The sequence below is a fragment of the Ambystoma mexicanum genome, chromosome 1q (assembly GCF_040938575.1).
Source record: "Ambystoma mexicanum isolate Mex_15411 chromosome 1q, UKY_AmexF1_1, whole genome shotgun sequence".
NCBI classification, from domain to species: domain Eukaryota; kingdom Metazoa; phylum Chordata; class Amphibia; order Caudata; family Ambystomatidae; genus Ambystoma; species Ambystoma mexicanum.
The window spans coordinates 1,440,823,446-1,440,848,176 of NC_090922.1; the positions used below are offsets into that span (position 1 = coordinate 1,440,823,446).

General features: G+C 46.6%; 1 protein-coding gene across 2 annotated transcripts in view; it reads left to right on the forward strand.

Annotated features, from left to right (window-relative positions):
• The first annotated feature begins 1,005 nt into the window (after positions 1-1,005).
• The window catches only part of DMAP1 (DNA methyltransferase 1 associated protein 1), a 674,969-nt gene continuing 651,243 nt past the window's right edge, over positions 1,006-24,731 (forward strand). For both annotated transcript variants that reach the window (XM_069642317.1, XM_069642318.1), the window contains exon 1: positions 1,006-1,091. The gene's annotated coding sequence lies outside the window, so the exon portion shown is untranslated. The remainder of the gene's footprint in view (positions 1,092-24,731) is intronic.

Genomic DNA, 24,731 nt, shown 5'->3' on the forward strand with positions numbered 1-24,731 from the left:
CTCCTCACCAGATGTTACAGGGGGGCGTTGTCTGCAGCCCCCGCCATGGTGGTGGAGCCCCTCAGTGTGGGGCGACAAGGTGGACCCAATGACGCGTGGGACGCGCCGCCGAAAGAAGCATACATACACAGCTTCAGTGTCTCTCTGTAACTGCATAGCGGGAGAGTGCGGGCCACGTGTCTGCACACTGTGATGTCCACGTAATAAGCATCACCTGGACAAAGGAATAAAGGTGTGGGAAAAGCCTGCAAAGGGCAATTCCGGCTCGGACCACAGAGCTATCATGTTCGGCCTCTTATTGTGCATCTGCCCATGCTGCACTCTACAAGGCCTGCAGGCATGTCCCATCAGCCCAGGGCCAGGTATCACACACACATGGCCCCAACATGTGACTATGCAGGAGCCACGACGCCCGTGCACATGTTAAAACAGCCTTAATTTCCAACTGGGTGGGTTCATTGCTGCTCAAAGAGTGCAAGTCTTGTTGCACGGATAAGGGCGTATATACACTGTACAGTTTTATAGAAAGAACGTGAATACAGCAAAAATCAACTACCATTTGGAGGTGAAAAACATACAAGTACGCTAAAGAAAACAATAAATAAGATTTGCTGGCAGTTTAATTTGAAATTCCTTCGCCGTGCACGTCAGGGCCACAGTTAACTTCTGCTTATGGGCGGGGGCGTGTCGGGATAATACCAACCAAGACACAGAAAGACCCGTTGTTGCTGCAACCACAATGAAAGTAGGAAAGACAAATCCACCAGCACCTAAATAACCCTGGCGCTTCGAAACACTTCATAAATACACAATAAAATAGAAACACGTGCACGATCCTCGTTCCTCCAGGATTCTCTTCCTAAACGCGTAGACGTCCTCGGTGTGAACGTCACGACGCCTTAACGGCATTGCATGGAAAAAACGTCATGTCGCCGTAAAGGCATTTCAGAAAGTGTCGGCATACATTTAAACAAACACTATGCTATCGGGTCTTGTATGGCCTTTAATTGTGTTTCAATTGATAGTGAAAGCACAACAAGCCCTCTCTTTACCAAACGCTGGGCTCGTTTTCATTTTCCAGTCAGCACCAGGTGAGCGTGTGCGGTCCGGATCTTAGTCTTGTAGTGAATTGTACATAATTACACCCGGCAGCCATTGGTTGTCGGTATCGTCGACACAGTAGCTCACTCGAAACTCACGGTACAGTTCAGGTTCTAGAATGCTTGCAGGCGCAGTACCTGCTGTGCAGCTACTACACAGACCGTGCTCTGGCCTAAGTTACTCTATACAGGGCTCGAAATGGAACAAAATATATTGGGGGAACTGTCACCTCTTTGGAGGGGCCAGTGGGTAGGGTCTCCTGACAGGTTGTGCAACACAGTATCCCTTCATAAAACTTAATCCTAGCGATTGCATAAAAGCGAAGCGCATTATAGGAACATCATAATGTCCACAATTTTAGAAGCCCTTTTTATTTTTTTATTTGTGTTAATTAGATTTTTACAAAAGGAAGTAGTACGATGACGTATGTGCCAAAAGAAAGAAGTGAAGAAAATTACAGGGTCACTATAGTTCGGGATACACCGGAGACCGCTAAACATGTCCTTACCGAATGTTATGAATTGAGAGGTGATATAAAATACTACCTTGGAATATATGTACATAACAGGCACATGATAGAGGAGAGGTCGTTTTGGAACCATTGTGTCAACACTGAAAGCATGCGCTTGTTAACTGTGCTTTATAATATTTGGTTGAAGGTGGAAACCAAATTGGGCATTTCATTATGTGGGCATGTATGATATATTTAGGTTAAGCCAGCATAAATTGTCTTATTTTGCTATGAGTGGAAGGTATGAGAATGAAGAATGAGGTTAAATGTGTAATATAGCATATTAAGATTATTAGGTTAAGGTTATTGTTATATGATGATTAATGTTTGGATTTTGATATAATTGTATTTTTATTAATGTATGAATATTGTTTGTTTTTATGCTTTTATATGTTGATGAATATGTGTAAAGTTAATTAACTAAACTAAATTACATTAAAGATATTATTATATTATAGTTCATTTCAACGAAACTCCATGACCAGGAAGTCCGTTGTTGTTGGTTCGTCGTGTAGTCTGAAGATGAAGTACTCACTACTATGGTTTTGGTGTTGGTAGCTTAGTTATGAGGAGCGAAGTATTTGCGTATTGGAGGATTTTGAAAGTTGCCAATAGCCATGAAGTTCTGTCGCCCGCAATCTTTTTGTTCCAACAAGCGTCTTGATCACTTAATGAGTAATCTGAAAAAGTTTGTGTCATGTAGGTGGTTCTAATACCTCTTGTACTTGAACAAGAGAAAAGCAAATGGCGAATGGACTCTTTCACTGTTGGCTGGTTGCAGAAGCGGCACTCGTTTGTTTTTGACAAGCCTCTAATCACCAGAATTTCGTTTCTTTGGAATAGATAAAGTCTTGCTCTCAATAATGTGTCACAAACTTATCTGGATGGGAACTTATTAATGTAAGGCTGCAATTCATTTAATTTTCTGATGTTGTAGGGAAGGTGGCATATAAGTTTGTTGTTTGCCGCTACTTCTTTAGTCCGTATCCAGTCGAGCTCTTTTAGTTTTTTCTAGATCTTCACAGGGTTCGTATGCAGGGTCTCTTCGTCGCTTTCAATTGAAAGTAACCTGTCTAAGTTTGATTTAGTCCAGGAGTTAAGCATCTTGTTGTTTGCCCCGATGCTTTCCTTGAGTATCAGATTGTAAATAGACAGGTCTTTCGACATTCTACACTTGCGAAAGAGAGTGAGGGTGTTTATTTTAACTGTTCCTCCCAAGGACAGCAGGCTGAGTTCCTGTCTTATTGCCACTACCAAGGTAGAATTTGGCAAGCCCAGTACAGATCTCCAAAACAGCACCTTAATTTTCGGCCAAAGTGACACGGGAAGGTTGGGCATGGCATCCGTGTCGTAGGTCAATGTAGGCACCGCCTTTTTTTTGTAGAAATCCAAGACCGGTATCAAAGAGAAGCGGCCAAATTTCCTGTCAATTGCCTTGCGCCACCAGCTTTTTTGTAGTTGTTTTTAAATGTTCTTGCATTGCCATTTCGTGCCTGGAGCTGTCCAAATTCACCCCGAGGTATCTGAACTCATTAACTTTTCCTACGGAGTGACCGGCCAGCTGGAGAGCAACTTTATCCCTTTTCTTTGTAGACGCTGCGATGATCATAGATTTTGTCTTATTTTCATTTATCTCTAAGTTGTTGTTGGATATGTACTCCTGAAGATTAGTCAGTTGGCGTTTTAAGCCTATAGGAGTGTGGTCAAGAAGGATTAGATCATCTGCATATAGAAGTCGATTTATGTGCGCTTTTCCCATTTTTGGAGGGAAACATCGGACAGTTAGACCCGCTTTTTGGAGGTCTCCGATGAAGGCCAAGAACAGCGCTGGGGCCAAGGGGCACCCCTGCTTGACTCCTCTTGCCGTGGGTATTTCAGATGAAAGCAACCCTTGCTGGTTTAACCGCACTCTCATACTGGTACCAGTATAGAGAGCTTTGATTGGGTCAAAAAGAGGTTGCGGCCAATTCCAGGCCTCAAGTTTCGCCCACAGTAGAGATCGATCTACTCGGTCGAAGGCCTGGGTTAGGTCAACAAAGGTGATGAAGAGCCTTGGACCCCCCTCCAGAACCCTGCTCTTTAGGGCACTTATCATCAAGATGTTAGCCGTTGTTCCCAGGTCTTTTTTGAAGCCGGTTTGTAAGTGGTCTTTACATGGAGTGGTTTTGGCCCAGTCATTAAATTCTCGGAGCAGTAAAGACCCGAGTACCTTCCCAATACAGTCAAGCAAGGCAATAGGTCGGTAGTTCTTCGGGTCGGCCTTATTTCCATTCTTGTAAACTGGCATAACTGTGGCAGATTTCCATGAAGGTGGAATTGACTTCAAGTTTGCGCACCTGTGGAAGATTTTGCTGAGGAACATCGCCCACTCTAACGGGAAGGCCTTCAGGTCTACATTTGTTATTCCGTCCGGGCCCGGCGCTCTGGAATTCTTCAATTTCTTAATCTGGACCGTTATGTCTTCAATGTCATCAAGACATGCCCATTTTGAGGATTCGAGACCTGTACTCTCTCGGCACGGACTAGATGTCTTCTAGAATAAAGTCTGGAAGAAATTGACCCATGTTATTTCTCCAATGTTTGAGATAATAGAGGGTTCTGTCGTTAAGGAAGATGATTTTAATAGTGACCAGAACTCTCGACTATTGTGGGAACTTATCGCCTCTAATATTCTCTCGGCGTCCTGTTGGTATAAGGTCAAGCGATGATTTTTAAGCCAGGATTTATATAGGCGAGATGCTTCAATTGCCGCTGAGACTGCACCTGGTGTCCCCACCGCTTTGGCTAATCGTTTTAGTTTTCTCATTTTTTTCTTTTACGACCAGAGTTTAGTCATACGTGTTTTTTTTTTTATTTTATTTTTTTTTTTAGCTCTGGCTACCCTTTTTGTGAGGTTGGTGTTTTTAGGTCATCAGAAGAGGCGGATAGTCTCCCACAGTAACCTCAAGTCCAGCCCCAACCTCAGGCTCAACCTGTTGTGCAGCTAGTGCCCCAACTCATGGCACAGATGCGGGCCCCTGCGGCGCTCCAGCCAATCCCAGAATTTGCTGTCTCGGGCACCCCATACAGCATGGGGCCCAGGTGGAAACGGTGGGTGGACCGTTTGAACATGTATTTCAGGGCCACCATGGAGACGAATGATGACAGTAAGCTGGCGATGCTGCTGGGCCTGCAGTGCAGGAGATCTTTGTCACTTCAGACCACTGATGCCTCGTATGGGGCCGCCAAAATGGCCCCCCGCAATCATTTCATACCACTCACCAACGCAGTTTTGTCATGCTGTCGGCCCGACAGAAGGAAGACGAGACGCTGGACACTTTTTATGGTCGTCTCAAACGCCTCTCCCTGGCGTGTGCGTGAGGTGACCCGGATGACATGATTAGAACACTCCTGATACAGGCCTGTTCGTCAGGAAAACTAAGGCGACAAGTACTGAGGGAACCGGGCACCACCCTTGCTCGCATCCTTGAACTGGGACGCTGCCATGAAGTTTCAGAGGCGAGGGCGTCCAAGATGGAGGCTGTAACACGTACAGTGAAGACGGAAGAAGTGTGTGCGGTGGGGCGTGGTGGCAGAGGTGCCAGGAGACCGGGTACCAGTATCCGTGACAGGGGCGGGAGAGCTGGTGAAGTTTGGCTATGACCTGCCACACCCCGCCGAGTGCCCAGCGGCGGGAAGGACCTGTGGACGGTGTGGCCTTGCTGACCACTATGCCCGTGTGTGCAAGGCGTCCCTGCCTGTAATGGTGCCCAGGGGCCCAGTTCGATCGGGGTTCCTGCATCAAGCCCGCCCACCTAACGTGGCACAGGTAGACTAAGGAGAGGAAGGTGCCCAAGCAGAGGAGGAAGAGGAAGAAGAGGGGGAGAATATCTTCTTCGTGTCAAGTGTGGGGGCTCTAAAGTCGAAAAACAAAGGACAACCGAGGTGCGTGGTGGCTGTGAACAAGTCGTCCATCCCGGTGCTTGTAGACACGGGGGCGTCGGTCAGCCCGAGAGCCCGCATCTTCGCCTTCGGAGGGGCAGAAACGATCCTATTGGATGGCGCATTTGTGGCAAAAGTGGAACATGATGGGTCAAAGATCACAGCAAGATTCTATGTGACAACGGGGAGCACGAATACACTACTGAGCTGTGCTGCGGTAGAGGCCCTAGGCATTGTAAGCTTTGCTTACTCGGTCTATCTGGAGGACATACATGACCTATTGGACAAGTACTGTTCCAAGGAATCGGTCAAATGGCCGGTGATCCAATGAGGCTGCACATAGATGAGTCAATGCAGCCCATAGCTTTGAAACATCGGAGGGTGCCCTTCCCTCTCAGGGTACAAGTAGACAAAGAGCTGGACAATCTAGTGAATTTAGACATTATTGAGAAGGTTGAGGGTCCCACACCAATGGGTATCACCGAAAGTGGTGGCGAGGAAACCGAAACAACCTGACTCAGTAAGGATATGCGTCGACATGAGGCTATCCAACCAGGCCATCAAGAGAGAAAGAAATTTGACGCCAACTATCGATGACATCCTCGCGGAATTGCAGGTGGCCCGCTTCTTCTCAAAGCTAGACCTCTGGGCCGGTTAACACCAAGTCGTCCTGCATCCGGAGTCCAGGTATATAACGACCTTCACAAAACACAGAAGCCTCTACAGGTATAAGAGACTCAGTTTCGGTGTGTCATCAGCAGCTGAGGTGTTTCAAAATATCATCAGGGGTACCCTAGCTGACCTGGATGGAGTCCTAAACATCAGTGACGGCATCCTGGTGTTCGCCAAGACTGAGGTCGACCACTTACGCAAGCTGGCCAGGACTTTCGAGAGGCTGCAGTCGTTGGGCCTGACGCTCCACAGGGAAAAGTGCAAGTTTCTGCGTCTGACGATCAAATTCTTTGTATTCATGTTCAAAGAAGGGGGTGTGTCACCAGATCCAAGAAAAGTAAAAGACATCAAAGAGGCCCGACCACCCGAGAATGTATCGGAGGTGAGGAGTTTTCTTGGGATGGTGACATACTGTGGTCGGTTCATCCAGAATTTAGCATCCAGGTCAGAGCCCTTGAGGGCCCTCACAAAAAAAGAAACAGCATGGCACTGGGGCCCTCTCGAGCAGGCGGCGTTTGAGGATATCAAAAGCGCCCTCACGGCCGAAGACATTATGGCCTTCTTCGACCCAACAAGACGCAAGCCCATTTGGACTGGGGGCCGTATTGACGCAAATTGGCCGGGATGAGAGCGTTTGCCCAGTAGCGTATGCCAGCAAGGCGCTGTCTGACACCGAGCAGCGCTACTCCCAGATCGAGCGGGAGGCTCTCGCTGTATTGTGGGGGTGCAGGCATTTCAGACTGTACATCCTGGGCCGGCCAGTAACGGTCGTGACGGACCACAAGCCCCTGCTATCCATCCTAGCGGGGTCCTCACCCAAGCCCCTGGCGAGAATTGAACAGTGGATGCTCGCACTCTGGAGTACGGTGTCTCCTTAGTGTACAGACCTGGCGCCAACAATGGGGTGGACTACCTGTCCCGTCACCCCGGGGATGGCAGCAATGAATCACCGGACGCTTGTGCTGAGAGCCGGCTATTGAAACTATGCCTAGAGGGACGTGACGGTGGTGCATGCGGACTTCGGGTCCACCACACTAGGCACACACTTCCTGGTGGTGGTGGTGGACGAGTACTCCCGCTACCCGGATGTGGAGTTTGTGGACTCGGTGGCCTTTGAGCATGTGGTTGTGGCCCTCAAAAGTATTCTCCTTTCATGGTTTTCCTCATACACTGTGCTCGGACAATGGGGTGCTTTTTCAGAGTGTTTCTCAGAACTGATGGACGGTATGGGGTTCAACCCCGGAAGATCACCGCGCTCTGGCCAAGAGCCAACGGTGAGGCGGAAAGGCTTATGAGAACTCTGAATAAGACATTCCGGATAGCGCAAGGCCAAGGATGCTGTCTGCAAAGAGCACTATATCAGTTCCTGAGAGTCTACCGCACCACTCCCCACGCATCGACGGGGGTGGCCCCGGCCGAAGCCCTCTTCAAACGGTGCCCTCGAGGGCTGCTGTCCGAAGTTGGCGAGAAGGAGCCTGGAGTGATCGACGACCAGCAGGTGGATCTCGATCGAAGGCTGCGGACGGAGCAGGAGAATGCGAGGAGAGGGCTCCGCCCGCAACGCCTAGAACCGGGGGATGAGGTGCTCATAAGAAATAGGCACCCCCCATGGGAAGCTATCCCTCCCGTATGAACCGGAACCGATGGACGTGGTGGCCGTCAAGGGATCCATGGTGACGGCCTCGGACGGGAGATAGGCAGTCACCAGGAGCGTGAGCTTCTTTAAGAGACTAGGGGACACAAGAACTGACCCACCTCAGGAACAAGAAAGTATGGAAGTACCCGACAAGGGTGGAGGGGCTGCCCCCCTTCCCTCATCCCCAGCCCGGGGATCGCCGCCCAAAGGATCGCCCGTGCCGGAGGCCGGCGGGAGGTACCACCAGAGGACTGGGCGAGGGGAAACCTGCTCGCCTCACCGACTACATGCTGGGACAACTCTCCTGAACTGCCCGTGTCGTGTGTAGTTGTCACGGGGATCCAGGGTGGCTGTGAATAAAGGGGTGCTGTGGGATGTTTTGGTTATTTGCATTGTTTGATGTGTTGTTGTTGTTTGGAACTGTTGATGCACATTTGTTTGTCCTCATGAAAAAGGTGGAGTGTGGTGCTGCCCCCTTAAGAGAAGCTCACACGGCGGCATGATGTTGCACGCCCCCGCGTGCATTATAAATAAATGGGGCGTTCCCGGCCGCGATAGTGCAACCGGGGAGCCTGAAATTAAAAGACGTGTGCAGCTCAGTCTGTGGGGTTGGGGGCTCATGGGGATCGCTACCTAGGTCACAGAGACCCCCCAACAGAGCGGAGCTCGAGCAAGACCTTTTTCTTTATTTGAGCGGCGTTCCAGCTCATTCCCTGCAAAATATATATACCTGCGCTGGCTAATGATCGCAGACGTATAATGCTTCCCCAGGGCTAATGGCTGCATATCCAGTACTTTCTGTAGGTCTAATGACTCTTCTGTGGATAACAACTGCAGGCACAGCGTCTGTTCTAGGTCTAATGGCTGTAGACACAGAAACAACACCCCAACGAATATCACCATACACTACCTGCTCTAGTGCTAAAGTTAAAGGCCCATCCCATCCTCTGGCTGGAGCGAATGAGTGCAAACACAATACCTGCTCTGCAGCTAATGACTTCCGATACAATATGTACCTGCTCATCAGCTACATCTGACAATACCTGCCCTGGGGCAAATAATTACAGGCACAGTACCGGATCTGTGATACCGATTCCAGACACAGTACCTGCCCTGGATCTACTGACGTTTCATACTGTACCTGCTAATCCGTTACATCTGACGGAATACCTGAATGATGGTATGCACAGTACGTATTCTGGGAAGATTCCAGTCACAGTATCTGCTCTGGAGCTAATGGTATTTAACGCAAGACCTGCTCATGAGCAAATCTGGGATTAATGACTGCAGAAACAGTAAAAAACCCATGCACCCTTTCCTTCTTGTGTGTCCTTTCCCATTCCTAATTTCCCTCTGACACCTCAAACCACACTCTCTGAAATGAACATACAGCGTAAAGAAATGATGAGGAGGGATAAACCATCATGCCACGATTTTCAAAACGTGTTTGGTGCAACTGATGGGATGCTTATTCACTTCACTTGCACCAAAAAGGTGATGAACCGTGCACAAAGAACATTTAAATGTGGACCTCATAGTTGTTCACATTGAGGTGCTCTTTTCCCACCAAATGCACAACTGCGCAAGGCAGAGGGTGGAAGGGGATTCTGGGCATTTTCAATTCGACCCCGAAAAGAGGTGCACTTTTCAAAGCACAGGGGAAAAAAAAAACATTTCCCTGTGCCTATTTGGAATAGGCTCAGGGGGATATAAAATGTATAGAAATGCCACTTCTTATCCTCTCATGCAATGAGTAAGTGAATGCTGTGTGTGAATAAGCAAGTGAATGTTAAGTCAAAGAATGTGTGTGCTATGCCAGGGAGCTGATTTTGGTTGGTGAGGGCAGCACAGTAACAATGCACTTAAAATAAAAATAGTATTTTATTGGCATTTTCAACAGTAAGGACACATATAACGCCCATCCCTTTTCGTCCCGCACCTTCTCTCCACCCCCCTCGATCCCAACACTTGTAACCAACAACGCACCCAGCCCTGTCCCCCATCTTGTAGATGGCTCCCAGTCCCACGTTTCCGTGAGTGGCCAGCTCTCTCACCAGCCGGTGTACAGGCCCTTGCACTGTTTGAGAAACCCCACCCCCCCTTTGATAGTCCTTGCCTCCCCTAGAAACTTTGACATATCTTCTCCCAGCTTCCTGTGAAGGCACCCTCATCAAGTGGAGCGAGTACTCACACCAGCCCCAGCAATCTCATTTTCCTCGGGTAACATGCGGCCCGCGAGTCCCGCTGCAGGTGATGCAGGACAATGTCCCAGTCCGAGAGAAACCATTGGTGATCCCCTTGAATCGAATAGGTCACCCACTCCAGTGCCCCAAAGTTCCAGGTTTTACTCACCCATTCGTGTTCTGTGGGGACAGCTTTTTGTTTCCATTTGTGTGCCACCACAAGGGTTGCTGCCACTATCAGGATGACGTGTTTCTTTCTATGAGCTTTCGAGGGTAGATTTTCCCAAACCCTGCCCATTCCCAGGATGGCCATCCCTATGTTGTCTGGCATCTGATCCCCAAAAGTACTATTAATTGCTGCACAAATCATGTCTCAGTAAGGCAGTATGACTGGGCATTCCCACCAGATATGCTTCAACAATCTCAGTTCCTCACATCCCCCCTAGGGGTGTGCTGAAGCAGTTGGGTAGAATTTACGTAGTTTTTCGGGGGTGAGATGCCATTGGACCTTTATCTTGACCAACATCGCTTGAAGCTGGATGGCCTGCGTGTTCATGGGGATATCTGCCCATAATTGAGTCCAAAGTTTCCCCTCTAGAGACTGCTCCACTGCAGTTTCCCACTGCTCCATATAGTGCTATGCCTGGCTCCTTGCCCCTTCTGCTATAATCCCATATACTGCTCCTACCAAATGCCTGCCCCGGTGTCCATCATTATGAATCGTTCAAAGGGCGTGAGATCCCTGGTGGCTGCTGACCTGACCATTGGGTTCGTAAGCCAGTGCCTCAGTTGAGAGTAGCGATACCTCTCCCCCTCATATAGCCTGAAGTCATGCTTGCACTGTGGAAAGGATTTAATGTCCTGACCCGAGAACATGTCACGTAGTTTGTCGCACCTTACCGCCTTCCACCCATTGAAGGTCACCCAATTTCCATAACTGGTGTGAACTGGTGATTCCTGAACAGTGACGTCAGCGGGGAGGGGGAAGGAGGTCAAGTTCACCCTCCGCACCAGCTCATCCCATGAGTCCCCCCACTAGGGTCCTTATCCTGCTGCGGGACATGTTTGCAGGGCTATCCTCCTTGGGTTGCCACAACAACTCATCCAGCAGCAAGCCCACCAGTGCTTTGTCCATTCGACACCAGACCTTCCTGCATTTGCCTTTGAACCAATCCTGGATCACTCTGATTTGAGCCTTGCTTCTGGGAGACATTAGCATCTGCCTAGCTACCCTGGGTCTTTTGCGGTTCCAAATAAATGACCCCACATGTTTTTGAAGGGTTTTGAAGAAACCTTGGGTAATCCCCACTGGCAGGGCCATGAAATAGTACAGGATTCTTGGCAAAACCACCATTTTAAGGACATTTATCCACCCCATCCAGGATATTGATAAATCCACCAGCAGCCGGTGCAGCTTTTGCAGTAAACGCGGGTAGTTAGTTTCCGCCCATCTATAGGGTACTATACCTCGCAATTCCTGACCCTTTTCTGAGAGGGGGTGGTCAAGTTTACTAACTCTGACTTGTGAATATTTATTTTTAACCCGGCAACCCCCCGCCCCAAAGAGAAGAAGTTCCTGCAAGAGCCCTTGGAATGAGATTTCTGGTTCTGTGATCAAGAGGAGCATGCCATCAGCAAACGCCACAACTCTATTACTCCTCACCCCCAAAGGGTATCCCCTAATGTCCGGGGAGGGCCTAATGCTGGGCAAGAGCGGCTCCAGGTGGATGGCGTAAAAGAGCGGGCAAAAGAAACGGTACAACGAAAACCTCGTTGTACAAACTGAGGCACAGCATAAGGCAAAACAAATTTTGCTCCGGGTTCTTTTACAATTACCAAAAACTTAATAGTACATCATTCAATTGGTGCATGTTCATTCAAATTAATCCTTTTTATAGTCATAAAAGACATTTATTTTCATATAATCATTACTGTTTCAAGTTAAACATCACAAAGAAAAATGTTATTCACTCATATATATACATTTCTTCTGACAATACATATTTCTTTCACACATTTTTCACATATTTTTTCATGTGTTACAAACTGTTAATAGTTCACGTGATCCAATAATCTTGATAGGTTTCCAAATCTAGTTGCCTATCTTCTAAACTACGCGTTTCGGGCAATTAATGCCCTTCTTCAGGTTTTAAAGAGTATTGGATTCTTTTCTGTAAGACACAAATTGAAATATATTCAAATTATTTTAATATTATGTTTTCTCTGAAAACTAAGAATGACACTTTTTCTAGCTCAAAACTAATGAACTAACCTTTCGAGTTTGTATCAAGAGAAAAGCTTACTGCCCAGAAAGGGTAAATTTCCAAAGCTGTAATGATAAAAAATTGAAATGTGTGTCACCATAAAGTGATCGTCAGTAAATGGGGCGGTGGTGTGCAGAGGAAACAGTCGCTGTGGTAAGCGCTGGGTTCCTCGGCTCATCACCTAATTTATGCGAGTCTCAAGGGCGATACATGTTTTAAAGAATTGCATTTTTCACTCACCACTCTTAAAGCAGTTGAGTCTGTGGGTCACTGCCACTGTCTCATATGTTGTTTACATATCGGGAAACCCTGAAAAAAACATCAGGGGTAGATCTTAGGAAACGTACTGGATGCGGTTATCAAAGATTCTAATGACTATTCACCTTTCCACATATTTCCTACCTTGATCGTATGTAGGCAGTTGCTTGCTTGCTTCAAGATAACCGAAGTTGGCAAATGACCAGCTTTTTCGAACGGCTTTTGCTGGGTCCTTCCCAATTTCTACTTCTCTCGTAAATCTATAATAATGGATTTTGGGTTAGTACTAAACTAAAAATACTACGTTGGGCATCTACGTTCAATGTTGTGGGCGCGATCATATGCGAGGGACTATTCTTACCTGCTCAGAGCCGGTGTACGTGCTGCTGAACTTTGCTCCCTGTGACTTCCTCGTTCGACGCGCTGCAAAGCTAGTCGCCTAGCAACCGCGGCTGCTTGTCGTAGAGTAAGTTAAATCCGTTCCGACTCGGGCCAATTTTGGTGCCATGTTGGAAGAACTGTGGTGTTGTTTACTTTGTTAATACCTGTCTGTCAATAGGTATAACGCCTAGCATGTACGCTAGAAACTTTTCAGTAGATTAAAACAGTCCAGATGTGACTCATCAACGATGGTCTGTGACTCTCGGCAAAATAATGCTGTCAAGTGTGGAGGCGCTATTGGATTCTCAATTTAGATTTCAAATTATCAGAAAAGGTAATGTATAACCGACCTACCTGTTTTGTTGTTAGTTCGTTCACCCATTATTAATCATATTTTTGGTTATGTTGCTTGATGCAGGTGTATGAACTAATTTAGGATACTTCACGTGACTCTCTAATCTTTAAGATACATAAACCGCTTTTACCGCATTCCCAATACTAATTAATGGCAAGTGAATCACTATGCATTCAAAATACTCATAGCGCTATTTTTTGAGCACTTATGTAGTCTCTAGTTCATGGCTCACAAGATATCTGCGCATAAAAATTTCATCACATTTCATTTAACAATCAATCACTGTCCATTTCACAATTTCAGAAAATGACTATATATAGCAATTCAAATCCCAATCTAAATTCATCCCTCTGGGGTTCATTGTATCAAGTCTCTCGATCCAGAATATTTCCCTCTGTTGTAACAACTTCGTGATGTTACCTCCTCTTTTGGGTAATTTTACATGTTCGAGAATGACAAACTGTATTTGTGCAATAGAGTGCTTGGCAGCATCGAAGTGTTGTGCTACTGGAGATTTCAATGAATGATTCCGAATATTGGATTTGTGTTCACCCCACCGGGTTTTCGCTTTTCTGGTTGTTAATCCAATATAATATAGTCCGCATGGGCATTTTATGCTATATATGACATTCTTAGTGTCACAAGTTGAGGTGTGTTTCAGTAAAATGCTCTGACCGGTGTGAGGATGATTAATCGACTTGCCTTTCATCACATTGTTGCAGGAACTACAATTGTTGCACGGTATAGTCCCTCTGTATATTTCTTTTGTTGCACTGTATCTCTGGCTGAAGTCAGATTTGATCAAATGATCTTTCAACAATCTACTTTTGTTGTAGGCGAATAGTGGAGGAGATGGAAATAGCCAATGTGGCATCCTGGGATAATGTTTCCCAATTCCTCTTGATTATTTTCTTTATCGTACTACTTTGCTGAGAGTACGTGGTCACATATATCAAATCTGTCTTTGTGTTCTTTTGTTTCATGGTAAGTGATTCTTGCCTCGTGATATTCTTAACTGTTGCATGTTTATTCAGTGTTTCCTCATTATATCCTCTCTTGATGAATTTTTGTCTTAGTTCACTTGATTTTAATTCGTACTTATCTTCCTCCGAGATGATACGTCTGTACCTCAAAAACTGACTTAATGGGATACTAGACACTGTATTCCTGGGGTGAAAGCTTGTGGCCAGAAGAAGACTGTTCCTGTCTGTTTCTTTTGTGAAAATTGTTGTTTCCAGTTAGTTGTTTTTCAAGTATATTTGGACATCTAAAAACTCCATAGTGGTCCGGCTATATTTGTGTGTGAATTTAATGCGTGGGGCTAAGTTGTTCATGAAATCAAAGAACTCTAAAAGCTCTGCTTCCTCTCCACTCCAAACTCCAAATAGGTCATCAATGAATCTCGCAAGAAATTTAAGTTTGTCTTTCCATCTCGGGTTGTTGATTACTCGTGTTTCTTCCAAGTAGAACATGTAGATATTTGCATAACTTGGGGCCATCGTGGCCCCCATTGACGTGCCTGATATTTGAACAAAATATCTATCTTCGAAAGAGAAGAAATTGTTGTTGAGTACAATCCTCAGAAGTTTCAAAATAAAAAGATGGTCACTTTTTACTGGTTCTGTTGTATTGAGTAACATCCATTCCACAGCTTCCAGCCCGGCTTGGTGCGTGATGTTGGTATATAAACTCGTTACGTCCATAGAAAATAGAATCTCAGAGTCAGTATTGAAGGTTACTTCTCCCAATTTCTTCAGGAATTGATTGGTATCTTTTATGTATGTTGTACATTTTTGCGCCAGTGGTTGCGCCAGTGGTTGAATAATCTTGTCAATATATTGAGCAATCCGTTCCAATAAACTGTTATTGGCTGCAATTATTGGTCGTCCTGGGGGTTCCATCAAATTTTTGTGAATTTTGGGTAAAATATAAATAACAGGTAGCAATGGGTGTGTATTCGTGAGGAAATTTTTGGTTTTATGAGTAATTAATTCTTCAATTTCAGCTTCTTCTTAATGATTTCGCGTACTTGTTCCGTGTGGTCTTGAAACATTTCTAAGTATGTATCTTGATCATTGAGTTGTTTACCTCAGTTTTGTATTTACTAGTGTCCATTATGACTAGGGCCCCCCCTTTTGTCAGCTGGTTTGAAGATAATCTCTGTGTTCTCCCATAAGCGATCCAATGCCTGATTTTCTCTTGAGGTGAGATTACCTCTTGCTCTGTTTGTAAATCTGATCTTCTTCATATCCTTTAACACTGACTTCTGGAAAGTCTCCAGCGCTGTATTCTGTAGAAGAGCGGGCAACCCTGCTTAGTGCCTCGTGAGACTGTGATCCTCTGGGAAAGTTGCCTGTTGATTGCCAGATGCAAGGAGTTAGCTCTTACTATTGAAAGGAATTTAGAACCAAATCCCAATCCCTCTATGGCATGGAAGAGGAATGGTCATTCGACCCAGTTAAATGCCTTCTCGGCATCCAACGCTAGTTTAAGTGCAGGGGTTCTAGATTTATTTACTTTTTCAATCAGATGACAGACCCGCCAAATGGTCTGCCTATGCCTAATAAATCCTGACTGGCTGGGATCAATTAGTTTGGGGAGGAGCTTATCCGGGCGTGACTCCAGAACCTTGGTGTATATCTCTGTGTCTACATTAATAAGGGCGATCGGCCAGTACGAACTGGATAGTGACATCCTTACCCGGCTCTGGGAGCAGCACAACAGTGGCTTGTTCCATTGTCTGGGTGATATACACCCCCCACTACCCTCAAAATAGTTGATGAGCTTGATTAAGCACAGTGTCAGTGCCTCTCTAAAGGTTTTGTAGAAAAACGCTGGCAAGCCGTCCGGGCTCAGGCCTTTCCTTATAGCAAGGCAGCTATAGCCGCCCTTACTTCTTAGTAATATCTCCCTCAAGTTCTTCTCGTTCTTGAGGAGTGATCTTAGGAAGAGGGTGTACCGGGAAAGGTGTCCCTTTTGGGCTCTCTCCTCAGGGTACTCTGATGTGTACAGGGATGAATAATATTCTGTGAAGACCGAAATTATGTCAGGTAGTGCAGTGCTTTCTTGTCCCCCTGCCTTTATTTTAAGGACTGTTATTGACGCTTCTTTTTTTCCTAATTAACCTCGCTCACAGGTGATCCGCCTTATTGGCTTTGACATAATACAGCTTTTGGAGGTAGAGCAATGAACGCTCTGCAGCTCTAGTCTGCAAAAACATCTAATTGGCCCCTAATCAGCCGATCTTCCCATTGCAGTGTACTCCCCATGTTATTTGCCATTTTAGCCATTATTTGTTTAAGTTTAGCTTCCAATTCCTCCTGTAAGAGTTGTTTGTCCCTCTGGCACTTCATCGCGATGAGCTCCCCCCTGAAAGTAGCTTAAACACGTCCCACGCCAACTGGTCATGTACACCCTCTGTTGCGTAAGTGCAAAGTAATTCAAGATTTGATTCTGTATGTTCTCACATAGGACTCCATCCTTAAGAATGTGGCTAGGAAACTTCCACCGCCATTGGCCTGGTTCGTTCGGCCCCATATGTAAGGTCATTGTTATGGGCGCATGGTGTGACAGGGCGATCACTCCTAGCTCTATCCCCGCGACCCTACTCAATAGGGACCTCAAAATCCAGGAGCAATCTATCCTTGAGAAGGGTCTATGAACATGGGAATAAAATGTGTACCCTGCGCCCCTGAGTTCCCTCCAGCCAACTACCAACGTCAATTGGGCAATGTGTTAGTTCACAGGCAGATGGTGCTACCTGGTTGTGGAACACACTTGCGTTTTTGTCTTCCCTTGGGTCCCACACCAGATTAAAGTTGCCTACCAATATTATCTGCCTTTTGGCAAAAGTCTCCAATTTGGTTGATGTCACCCGCAAGAACCCATCTTGCCCTGTGTTGCGGCATAGAATGCTGCCACAGTAAATGTCCCCCTCTCCCATTGGAACGAGGCCTCCAGATACCTGCTCTGTGTCCCTCTCTGTAGCTATGACCTGGAAGCCTGGGATGTTGCGAATAGCGATTAACAACCCCCGCCCCCTCCGGTCTTCTCTGGGATGTTGAATTGGAACTGATGGCAGTACCCCTTGATTTTTCAGCTTATGCCTTTCTCGCCTCAGAACGTGCATCACTTGGAGGGCTACAATTCCCGACTTCCCCTGCCCCAAGAATTGTTCCACCTACCTTACCTACCTTCTCTTAACGGGGGAATTAAGCCCCCTGACATTTAGGGAGGTCATCCGAGGAACATCCCTCTTTCCCATAGTTGTCTTACTGTGCGGCTCGCACTAATGATGAGTGGCTGCCGTTGAGATCTCCCCCCCCCCCAACCCCCAAAATCCCCTCTCCCTTTACCCTCACCCCTCCTTGCTCTACAGGACAGAATCACATTCAAACCCTAATGATCACCCACAAATGTCTGTCTTACTCTGCCCCTAAGTACCTGGTTGACAAATTCTCTAGAAGACTGTGTCCCAAATTACTTTTGCTGTCCTGGCTCCGTGAAGACTCTCCTAGCCCATTGACTTTGATACTGTTTGTCCCTCATAGGTGGTAGCTTGTTTTATACTGTTACTGCTGGGAAAGGCTTATCTAGATTTCATTGGAAGATTTAGTTGTACTCACATATGCTGTGAACCTGTCTAAAATGTTTCCTTCCTTAACTTTTCTTTTCTACAAACCTCTGAATCTGCAAAGTTTACTAGTGATATATATATATATATATATATATATGCCATTACTGTCCTTGTGATTGAAGTCCCCTCAGGGTGTAGGAATTGTGTAAGGAGCATATCCAAAGATTATCCACAAACTTATTTTGATTTTGAAAAGTAATTTGTAAGTATATTTACATTCTTACAACGAATTGCCTTTTTAAAGAATGCTTATTTAAAAATTGGTGTTAATTAATTGAATAAATAACTTATTATTATTAGAAAATGTATTGAGTGCAAAACTAAGGCCTAAGGGCATCTAGGCGCTTAACACTCATAACCTGCAGAAAGCCAATTTAAAACAAGTGAGTTTTCAAAGCTATCCGAAAAGGGAGATAATCATAAATGGCTCTTAAGGACAACAGAAGTGCATTCCAAAGACTTTGGGCCAGGACTAAGATGGAACGTCCACCCAGTCGCTTCCGCTGATATTTAGGTATCTTGAGGAGTAGGCGAGACGCAGAGCGTAGTTGTCTGGCTGGACAGTACCGCTCTATCTTATTTTTTGGCCAGCGTTATGCACATCCCGGTGAACTACGCAACATGTCTTAAAATCAATGCATGTCGCCACTGGCATCCAGTGCAGACGATGCAGAAGAGCTACGGAAGGGGCCAGCGGTGGCGCCATGAGTACCAATCTTGTTGCTGAGTTTTAGTGTATCTGCATGCGCTGGATCTGGTACTTGGGTTATCCCAGATATATTCCATTGCAATAATCCAGGTACTCCATTATAGTTGCTGTGACCAATGTTGATTGATTGGCTGGGGGAAGCAGAGGAAGAATCTTCCTCAAGATTGTTTTCCAAAACCAGCACTGCATATGGCAGCAATCTGCGCCTCACGCGAGCCAGTGGGCAGAAGTTTATCCCCAAGGCTTTTTACTGAAGCACAGGGACCCAACCAGTCGGCCCAATACTGCGAATTACTAAGGTGATCCGCCTTTTGTGGCCTGAACACCAGCACCTCTGTTTTGCTTCCATTAAGTTTTAACCAGTTTGTGACATCCAGCTGCCAGTTTTCTTCAGACTGTACCAACGTTTTTCCGGTGGGTCTGTATGCAGGGATCCAGCCGAAACACCAACTGGGTGTCATCGGCATAAGTATAAAAAAGGACTCCAGATTCAGCAATCAGGTTGGCCAGTTAATGCACATACATATTAAAGAGAAGAGGGGGCTAAGATGATCCCTGATGAGCTCCACAGGACAATTCCACTGAAGAGGAAAGACGGGTTTGGAAAGAGAAAATCTGAGAACGCCCTTCAAGAAAGGACGCAAACCATGCCCAACGAGGTCCAGTAACCCCTGCTTGCTCCAGCCGAGTCAGTAGGATGTCATGATCCACCGTATCAAACGCTTGAGAAAGGTCAAGGAGGATTAATACTCTGGCCTCTCCATGGTCCTGGAGCAAAGCTAGATTGTCTAGCAAAGAGATCAGAACTGACTCTGTGCCCATTGTAGGTCGGAAACCTGATTGAGAAGGATGTAGACAGTGATTTTCTTCCAAGAATTTGGAAAACTGTGGAGTGATCGCAGCTTCCATCAACTTTATCATGGCTGGGAGAAGAGAGAAAGCAGCAGGGACTTTCCCCCAGGTAAACGAGTGCTGTAAAGCGTATGTGAACATACCAATGGCCCTCTGAGGTAGAGGTTTCAAGATACAGAGAGGAACCGCATCCAAGGGAGATGCTGATTTCAAGCTCTGGAGCGCCTTCAATGTAACGGCATCATTTATAGGCTCCAGACTAAAAGTATGTGCCAGAATAGGTAAAGGAAGTTCCCTTACAGATACATCCGGGGGTTTTTCCACATCCCCCTCCTTTTGGCGGCCTCCGATGCCTGTACGAATCTCTTGGATGTTATCACAGAAATAAGTACTAATTGCGTTACATCGCAATTGTGCAGCTGGCATTTTGGTTTGACTTCCCATGGGGCAAACTGACAGTTCTTTTTCTACTAAGAACAGTTCCTTAGAAGAGCAGGGTGCTTCTGTTACCCGGCTTGCATAGTACTTTGATTTCTCAGCCCAGATCATCTTATGGTAACGGAGCACTGCCTGTTTATTTGCATTGCGTAATGCAGCCATTTCCTTTCGAGGCGGTGACCCAGCTGCTTTTGAGATCTAATCTCTGGGTAAAACCAGGCCTCAGTGGGTTTTATTCTCCCTAAGAGAGGCTTGATAGGTGCCAATACATCGGCCACTTTAACCAGTGATCTGAGGAGCAAGGGTTATCTCCCTAAATCTATTGTTGGCCTCAAGTAATTGGTCGGTCATCACAGACATGACCGCTTTGTGCCATAATCTACAGGTCTGCATGCCATGAGAAACCTTCGGAAGGTAAATTAATCATGAAAGTTACCAGAAAGTGATCGGACCAGATCAGAACAGGGGTAAAACTTGTGACCAATACTGCTTCAGAGAAAATTAGATCCAGCAAATTACCACTTTTATGAGTGGGAAGATGATTACAAAGACCTAAAGGGAGGTCTAGTAGGAGGGTCACTAGGTTACTGGCACAACTATCAGTCCAATAATTTGGGAGGAGATTAAAATATCCTAGCCCAACCAGACTGGGGTGTACCAGGCCCAGATTAGAAGCTAGCTGGGCGAAATGTATGGCAAAGTCTGTCTGGCCCGATGATGGAGCCCTGTTTACCAATAAAAGATGATCTGTCGGGTTGACATTAACCTGTACTCTGACCAGAAACAGTTCACAAAGCAACGAGTGATCCACTGGGATGTGCTGACATTGATAAGACGCACAGTGAATTATTGCCTATCCACTACCTCTACCTGGCGGGGGCCTATCTAGGCGCAGTGCCAAGTAGGATGCTGGGCGCAACTGACTTGGGTCAGGATCAGAGTTAGCCGAACCAAGTCTCTGTAATACACAAAAAGTCAGGAGCTGTGTCCATCAGTGTGGTGTGCAAATTGTAGCAGTGAGCTGACACTGAACTAGCATTAATCAGCAGGCACTTAAGAGTGTCCTTAGGATCACAAGGCTGCCATCCCATCCATAACATTCCCCTATGGGGTATGCAGCCCAGATACATTCACTTCATGGCCAGAGCCTTGAGCCCACTCATAGAATAGCCTCTCCTCTGGTGCCAGTTAGACTAACTCATTTCGTGAGCGCACATAGCCCTTTAAGAGGACCCTCCTGCCTCTGACATTGTGATTGGGTCCAGAGCCCATCCAACGCCCGGACGTGCCCAGACGCGCTTGTCTTTCGCACGCCTTCGACGTGCTCTCGGCGCACTCGCTCCATGTTCGCTCCAGGCTGCCAGTTAAATACTGCCTACGAAGCGGGAAACGCAAGCGGGATAGAGATAGAAAGCGGACTCCCGATTTTTGTCTCCAGCAAGGATCAGTGGAGGAACGAGGAGGCTGCAATCACTCGTAAAAACACAGTGAAATAGGGTTGTAAACCCGTTTTACTAATACTGGTAAAAATTGATTATCTAAAACATTTACAATCCTTAATTAGTGAACACTTAAGTGTAAGTGTTACTTGGCTACTTGTATTTACGGATTCCATTTGTTATGTTATGATGTTTTGCATTTATATAGCGCCTTATATACCATTGGTATGGTCTGAAGGCGCTGGTAGGTTGAACGCCCTTGGGAACCGAAGTTCAGTTCAGTAGAGAGAGTAGAGGGAGTCAAAGGTGCATGTGAGCACCGGGTATGTGTGCAGCTGGTGCGGTATTCGTGTAATAGCTGCTTCTTAGCGGTAGGTGTGGTGGTTGAGAGATCAGGAGTATGTGTTAGTTCTGGCAGGATTTATCCAGACCGAATGTGGCTGCGTTAGGCCTGAGCAGAACGCCTGGCTGGGGGTGTGTGTAACCAGCAGTGCTTACTTAGAGTGATGGGGAGTGAGCGGCGGATGTTGGTATGAGAACAGTTATTCCGAATGGTGTCATAGTATCACTGTGTTCTAGTTGAGTGGTGGTGTAAAGAGGAGAGTAAGCGTGGTGGTGTGATATGATGGGTTATATTCTCTTTCAAACGTTCCCTGCATTCCAAACCATATTATGTACGTCACGCAATTCTATGCGCTCTAGTCCATTCCATGCACCCCAGTCTGCTCCACACACTCTGGTCTGCTCGACACACTCGTGCACTCCAGTCCGCCCGCGCGCTCCATTCCACCCCACATAATCTAGTCTGCCCCATGCATGCACTCTTGTCTGCCCCGCGTATGCATTCCTGTCTGCCCCACGCATGCACTTCTGTCCGCTTCATGCATGCACTTCTGTCTGCTTCGTGCATGCTTTCCTGTCGGCCTCGTGCATGCACTCTTGTCCGCCACTCGCACTCTTTTCCGCCATTCGCACTCAAAACTGCTCTATTTATTCCAATCCGTTTTGTGGACTCTAAGTTGTTTTATGTACTCCATCCACATATTTCGTCTGTACCATTCTGTGTATGCTAAGTTGTTTTATACGGCACCCGTTCTATCCACATATGTCAGCCGTTCGATCAACGTACGTCACCCGTTCGATCAACGTCTGGCACCCGTTCCATCCATATATGTGATTAATTCTATTCACGTTTATCATTTGTTCACGTTTATCATTTGTTCTATCGATATAGAATCCATCTACACACGTCACTCGTTCCGTCCGCTCTACGCATTCAGAAGCTCTACGTACTTATCCAGACTACGTACTCATCCATACTGCATGTACTCTGCACTCATTCGTTCTACATACTCAATTGCTCTACGCAACTCGTCTGCTTTACACAGCACGTCCGTTCCCTCTAAGCACTCGTTCACTCCGCTCTAGGCACTCCTTCGCTCTAGGCACTCATTAGTTTTATGTCCTCACACGCACTATGCATTCACCTGTTCTACGCACACGTCCCCTTCTACGCACACGTCCCCTTCTACGCACTCATCCGCTCCCCGCACTCATCCGCTCCTATCACTCATCTGTTCTATGTACTCATCCGCTCTATGCACTCGTGCTTTCCACGCATTCAACTCATCTAGTCCCCGCACGCATCCGCTCTAGGCACTCGTCTGCTCTAGGCACTCGTCTGCTCTAGGCACTCGTCTGCTCTAGGCACTCGGCTGCTCTAGGCACTCGGCTGCTCTAGGCACTCGGCTGCTCTAGGCACTCGTCCGCTCTAGGCACTCGCCCGCTCTACATACTCGCCCGCTCTACATACTCGCCCGCTCTACATACTCGCCCGCTCTACATACTCGCCCGCTCTACATACTCATCAGGTTTACGCTCATCTGTTCTGTGCATTCATCTGTTCTACGTACTCATGCGTTCTACTCGCTTCTCTGTATTTACGCATTCATCCCCTCTACACGCTCCTCTGTTCTACACACGCAACCGCTCTGCACACTCATCCGCTTAACATGTTCATCCATTCTATGCACTCATCCGATCTACATACTCATTCGATTTACATACTCATTCGATCTATATAGTCATCTGTTCTTCCACTCATGCATTCTTCCACTCTGCGAATTCATCTGTTCCACACGCTTCATCCATTCTAACTATTTCATCCACGCCATTCACTTCGTTCGCTCCTCATGCATTATATCCAGTTTGGCAGTTTATATCTCTTTACCGTTTCCCTATGATATATTCTTTACTCGTTTAATTCTGTTTGTCCTTCTAGTTTATATTCGGGTTATTAGCTGTCAATTTCTTGCATCAGGTAGTTTGTTGGATTGATGTCAAACCAATGCTGTTAGTCTGTTTGGGTTAGTTTTGGTACCGGTTGGTTTTAGGGGAAGAGCCAGGTTTTCAGCAGTTTGCGGAAAGACGTTAAATCCTCAGTTAGGCGGATGTGGGGTGGGAGCGAGTTCCACAGGGTGGGGGCCAAGGCTGAGAATGATGATCTGCCCAACCTGACTGAGTTTGTCTTAGGTATGACTAGGAGGCCGGCTGAGCTTGATCTTAGGGTGCGTGGAGGGTGATAGGGTTTTAGCTTGTCTTGAAGATATTGAGGTCCGTTTTATGCAGTGCTCGATGGGCAATGCATAAGGTTTTGAAAGTCACCCTTCGGGCTACTGGAAGCCAATGAAGCGTCTTAAGGGCTGGGGAGATGTGGTCTCTTGGGCCGAGCGCAAGTAGCATTTTGACTGCTGCGTTTTGTGCCCTTTGAAATTTATTCAGTTGGTACGCGTGGAATCCGAGGTAGAGGGGGTTTGCATAGTCCAGTCTTGATATGATTGATTGGACCGCAGAGAGTCTGTTGGGAAAGTATAGATAAGGAAAGATGCGCCTAAGGGTTTTAAGGTGGTAGTGGCAGGACTTTGAGACGTTGTTGACTTGGAGCGAGAGTGTTAGGTCAGAGTCAAGGGTGCATCCAAGATTTTTTACTGATTTGCAGGGGGTCGGTGAGTTGCCCATGGCGGGTGGCCAGGGTAGTGGGTGCGGAAGAAGATCGGAGTTGCCACATACCATGATTTCCGTTTTGGAGGGGTTTAACAGGAGGTGGCTTTGGGTCATCTAGAGTTCTATGTCGAGGAGGCAGGAGGCCAGCTCAGGTTGGGAGTTGGTTTTGAGTTCATTAGTTTTAGAATTAGTTGAGTGTCGTCAGCGTAGTTGTAACATAGGATGTTGTGTAAACGAATTATTGGTGGGAGGGTGATCAGGTAGAGATTGAATAGGAGGGCGGATAGGCATGCTCCTCGTGGGACTCCCGTGTCGACTGGTCGGGCTTGGGAGGTATAGGTGAAGAGTATCGTTATTTGGTACCTATCTTTG